This window comes from Pyrus communis, chromosome 8 (assembly GCF_041283825.1).
Source record: "Pyrus communis isolate YQ-2024b chromosome 8, ASM4128382v1, whole genome shotgun sequence".
Taxonomy (NCBI): domain Eukaryota; kingdom Viridiplantae; phylum Streptophyta; class Magnoliopsida; order Rosales; family Rosaceae; genus Pyrus; species Pyrus communis.
Window position 1 is genome coordinate 11,178,393 of NC_142572.1, and position 5,861 is coordinate 11,184,253.

The following is a 5,861-nucleotide window of genomic DNA, read 5'->3' on the forward strand; positions in this document are numbered from 1 at the left end:
CCTCACTAGGGTACTTGATAGATTCAGAAAGATTGAAATTAATAACTTCCCCATCAAATTCCATTGTCAACGTCCCATTAAACACATCAATCTTAGTGCGGGCAGTTTTCATGAATGGGCGTCTAAGGAGGATTGGCAACGAAGGGGAATGGTTTGATTCTTCCATTTCAAGCACGTAGAAATCCGTCGGAAAGATTAAATGATTGACCTGCACTAAAACATCTTCCAAAACACCCTTTGGATAGGCATTAGATCTATCGGCCAATTGAATAATCACACCATCATTTTTTAACTCACCTAGGTTCATAGATGCATAAATTGAGTAAGGCATGACATTAATGGATGCACCTAAGTCTAGCATGGCATGTTCAAAATGATTATTGCCAATAACACAAGGAATCGTAAAACTACCCGGATCTTTGCATTTAGGGGGCAATTTACGTTGCAAGATGGCTGAGACATTTTCACTTACCTTGACAACCTCTTTGTTCAAAATTCTCTTCCTAGTAGTGCAAAGTTCTTTTAAAAACTTAGCATACCTTGGAACTTGCTTAATTGCATCCAATAGTGGTATATTGACTTGTACTTTTCTAAATGTCTCCAAAATGTCCTTTTCAGCCTCCTCCTTCTTCGTTTGCATGAATCTATGAGGGAAAGGTACATTTGGAGGAATGGCATTAGAATTAATCAAATTTGGAACCTCCTTACCCTTAGAAGCCAAACAGGGATGTTTGGGTGGCTGCGGCATGGGTAGTGCAACCCTTGCTGTGGCTTGCTCTTGTTCCTCCTCCTCGAATTGCAACTTTTCGTCCTCAGTTGGGGTTGATTTAGATGGTTGTGAGGCCATTCCAACTTGATTTCCACTTTGCAACATGATTGCTTTGGCAGATTCGAATCCTCATTTTGGGTTGACAATGGTTAAACTAGGCAACTTGCCTTGTTCTCTGAATTGGCCCATGAACTTCACAATCTGCCCTACTTGCTTCTCTAATTCATTAACCTTTTTGTCCCTATTTTGCATTCCCTACGCCATGAAGTTAGTAATTGAAAATTTTGATTGTTATCTATGAACGAACCTAATTTGGGTTGGGTAGGTTGTGTTTGGGGTTGTGTGGGTGCATACTGCCTTTCATAGAATCCCGGAGGTTGCTGCCTAAATGCACCGTGTTGGGGTTGTTGGGGCTCCCTCCATTTGAAATTTGGATGATCTTTCCAACTAGGATTATATGTGTTAGAGAAATGATCACTCCTTGGTTGGTTTTGGCTTCCCTAACCCACGGCATTGGCAGATTCTCACCCTCCGTTCTCGATCAATTGAGGGAACTTATCCGTGAGATGTCCATCCATTGAGCACACACCACAAATAGCCACACTTTGTACCTTTGGTATTTCAACCACCTGCGAAAGAAGAGAAGTAAGATTAGCCATTTGATTTTGAAGTTCGGAAATAGCACTTACCTCATTAACTTGTTGCTGTCGTGGTATGTCTCTTTGACCAATGCCTTCGTATTGTTAAGCATTTAAAGCTCGGTTGGCAATGAGAGTCTTGGCGGCCATGGGCATCTTGTCCACTAAAGCTCCTCCCGCTGAGGCATCTAGCATTTGGCGTTCAATTGGTAGAAGCCCTTCGTAGAAATATTGAAGAAGAAGCTCCTCCTTCATTTGGTGTTGTGGACATGAAGCAACAAGAGTTTTAAAACGTTCATAATAAGTTGGAAATGATTCACCTTGGTTTTGCTGAATGCCACTAATTCTTTTGCGTAAAAGAATGACTCGAGAAGTTGGGAAAAACTTCTCCAAAAACGCCCATTTCATTCTCTCCCATGATGTGACAGTTCCGGGGGCTAGTTCGTATAACCAATCTTTAGCCTTTTCCAAGAGAGAAAAGGGAAAAGCCTTCATCTTCAAAATACTCCCGTCAACATTCACCGGGGTCATGCTTGAGCAAACAACCTCAAACTCCTTCAAGTGCTTATTAGGATCTTCCATGGACAACCCATGGAACTTAGGAATATGGTGTAATAAGCTAGACTTGAGTTCAAACTTGTCGGTCTTGTTTAGGGCTGCCCTTGGATATTGAATGCATAGCGGCATGGCATTGTCCAATCCCGAAGCGAAAAGCTCCTTGATTGTTCCATTGTCAGCTGCCATAGCTTGTTCTTCCTCAAAAATCTGAGTCGTGGCCTCCTCTCCCACTTGTATTTCATCTTCTTCAAGATCTGGTGCAGGTTGAGGTGGTTGAGGCTCTTGTTTATTCTTCTTCCTTCTCAAAGTTCGCTCAAAATCGTCGTCTAAGTCTAAGATATGCGGATGAACCGGTTGAGAACTCCGAGTCATAAACTAGTACTTAAAAACAAGAAAACAAAACAAGGTCAGAAACTAGAACCAAATACACACGAAAATAAACAAAAAGAAATAACAAGGGATTAGCAACTTTGCTAATCCCCGGCAATGGCGCCAAAATTTGATGCGAAAATTAACTTAACACACAAATTGTAGTATATAAGTAAGTAGGGATCGTTCTTAAACCGGGGGTTAGAAGGGATTGCTAAACACTTTAAAATGACTCAAATAGATAAAACTAACCTTCAAAACACTTAACTCAACTTAAAAGACTTAAAACAAGTTCACAAGACTCAAAATAAGCTAAAAACACTCAAAACTGCCTAAAAACACAAACTGGGCAGATTTGACTCTAAACACAAAATTGGACGAAATTTGGTTCTAACTTGACTCAAAACTCTTGAAAACACAATCTAAAACATATTCTAACTAGTTAGACACTCTAAAATAAATGGGGATTTGGTTTTGGACGAAAATAAAACAAACAAAGCAAGAAATTAAACTAGGCAAATTTGCACGAAATTGGTGGAATTAAGTGGATGGTGGGCTAGCTAGGAGGTTTTTTCTCCACACATGACATACTTGCATACAAAACAATCTCCAGTTACTTTTTCAATGAATCATGAACCTCAACACCCCAAGTTAATTAGGTACGCTTAAATTAACTCTCAGATTTTCCTTAGGTCATTGAATTGAATGGAATTAGCGCATTACAATCAAATTATTCCTCAAAAGTTCTCTACATGAAAGCGCATAATAGAAAAACAATCAAAGATCATTAAATTGTATGAAAATCATAAGTGTTGACGAGGCATTCGTAACTATGAAAGTGCATGATACTTATGCTAAGAATTTACTTAACATGATTGTGACTAACAACCTTTACTACTTATGAATATAAGTTCCCAACGATTAGGTGAAGTTTCCTTATACCCTAGCATCAGATTTATGCATACAAATTAAGTGTGCACTCTCAATCCATATACATAAACAAGTTTTAATTCAAATAGATAAGTAAATTGAATTCTCAATTCATGAAATCACAACTGGAAGTAATCAAATCATATTGCAAATATAGCCATGGTTTCGAAATTCCCCCTAGCCAAAAGGGGATTAGTTCCTCATACTTGCAAAGCAAAGATTCTTGAAATTAAACATTGAAAAACACAAGAAAGATTACACCTAAAACGTTCCAGCAATTCCAAGTCCAATGGCATACACGGCTAGGGCTTTCCTTTTTCTTCCTTGCTGCGTCACAAGATGTGGGTGGTCATTTTGGGGGTTATGGATGACGTATTCTTGCTTGGGATGATGAATGATGGCTGATTATGGTGGTAGAGTGCGGCAGGTTGTATATGGAAGTGTATGGAGCGAATGAATGAAGGAGAATGGAGGCTAGGGCTTGCAGCAAAGAGTTTCTGAATAGCATAAGGGGGTGATGTGAATTTGTGGCTAAAAATATGTTTATATAGTCCTAGGGTTAATTAGATTAGGGTTATACTTAGCAGATTTATTGGATTAGGGACCTAAGGTTCGGCAATAAGCGATTAAATCCACCTAGGAGTGGGTTTGGCCCAATTAGTTTCATAAAAGGATTTGTGTAACCCAAATCCACAAGGAATGAGGCCCAAAAAATCAGAATCAATAAGGGATAGGGCCTAGAGGGTGCAGCACAAATTGGAGGGAATGAGGGAATGGCTTGCAAGGCAAGGCAAGGCCTTCTAGAAGGGAATAGGCGCCACCTTTGTAGGGTTTCGAGAAATAATGTGTTTTGTGGCTGATTTGGGACTTCTAGAAGAGCATGCTTCTAGAAATAGGTTCTAGAAATATCTATTTAGATCCCCTTGCAACTAGGATTAAGGCATGGTAAGGTTAGGATAGGATAAGATAAGATAAGGTTTTGGATAATGTTTCCTTTTTTGAGCTAATTCCTTATCCACTTTGTCTTGAGTTTAGTTCCTTCATCTTCTCATTAGATTTCTAGCCTTTTGAATTCCAAATTCGTCCATCCATGTTGGCCCATATACAAGTTATCCACTTAGTGCCCAAAACTGCTCCAAAATGCACCAAAATACGCTTTCTTGGTACTTTAACCCTTTGGACCTACAAACACACGAAAATGAGTTGAAATACGACATAACTAAGAAATAATAACACAAATGCACAAGAATAAGCTAGCTAAGTCGCCTAAATATGCTCCTATCATAAGCTCCTGAAGAATTATATAGATGGGTTCAAATAGTTCCTAAACCACAGAACACCCTCGTAACTTATTTAAGGCATTCACTTACAATCCAACGAATGTGGTATACCTGTCTAAGTGAGTATTTGAACAGTCAAGGATATGAATTATACCCTTGCGTGTTAAACTATGAAGTCTTATTCCAAATTGCTAGAGTGACAATTTATATCGTTGACATGAATCTCATTAAGACTCCAGAAGAGCTTGAGAAAACTACCTCGCACCTAAAGATGGAATTTGAGATCAAAGATCTTAGGAAAACTCATTTATTCTTTGACTTGAAGTTCCAGCCTTGTTCTAATGGTATTTTGGTCTACCAGTCGAAGTACACCCCGAATGTGTTACCTTTGAGTATACCTATGATCGTCCGTACGTTATATACAAATAAGACCCGTGAAGAGGTTATGGAATCTAAAATTCCATATCTAAGTTTAACTTTGTGCTTCGTTGTACTTAGCTCATTGTATTTAGACAGGACATCTCCTTCACTGTTGATCTATTGGTAAAGATGCAGCACTGCGCTTACACACAACCACTGAATTGGTATTAAAGATGTACCCTGAAGGTACTACGAATTTGGGCAAATCAAATCCCAACACATCTCAAGCACATCCAAGCCCCTGATCCTCAGAATGATGTTTGCCTTGCTTGTTATACTGACACTGGTTACTTATCAAACCCGCACAAGGCAAAATCCCCAAATGGTTATGTCTTTACCATTAGGGATATCGCAATATCTTGGAGGTCCATGATATGAACTTAGTTGTGAAATCTTCGAATCATTCCAAGACTCAGCTCACTTCACTACGCCACAAGTGAGACATGGTTAGAAGTTATTGTTGAGCATATTCAAAGTACTTGCTGTATTTTCATCCATCGTTGAGTCCCAACAATGATCTATGAAGATTATGCTGAATGTATCCACCCGACCAAGCCATGATACATCAACGAAGTCAACACCAAGACATATTGCGTCCACATCTACATCAGTAAAACATCAGGAGACTGAAGTCATGCAAGCCGATCCCAGACAACCTTGCCGACCTTTACACGACGTCACTGCTGAAGTTAACCTTCCAGAAGCTTGTCAAAGGAATTGGTATGCCTAACTATTCATATGCAATGCTTGTAGTTCTCATTTGAAAGTTATGTCAAACTCAGGGGGAGTATACAGTAGTATACTCACTTGATCTTAATGTATTCTTTTTCCCTACGATTAGGAGCATCTTTCCCACTGGGTTTTTGCTACTTAACTAGGTTTTAACGAGGCACCCAT

The 5,861-nt window shown here is 39.3% G+C and overlaps 1 pseudogene; it reads right to left on the minus strand.

The window, feature by feature from the left end:
* Positions 1-1,293: 1,293 nt before the first annotated feature.
* On the minus strand, positions 1,294-2,337 carry LOC148695082 (uncharacterized; annotated as a pseudogene).
* Between the last annotated feature and the right edge of the window lie 3,524 nt (positions 2,338-5,861).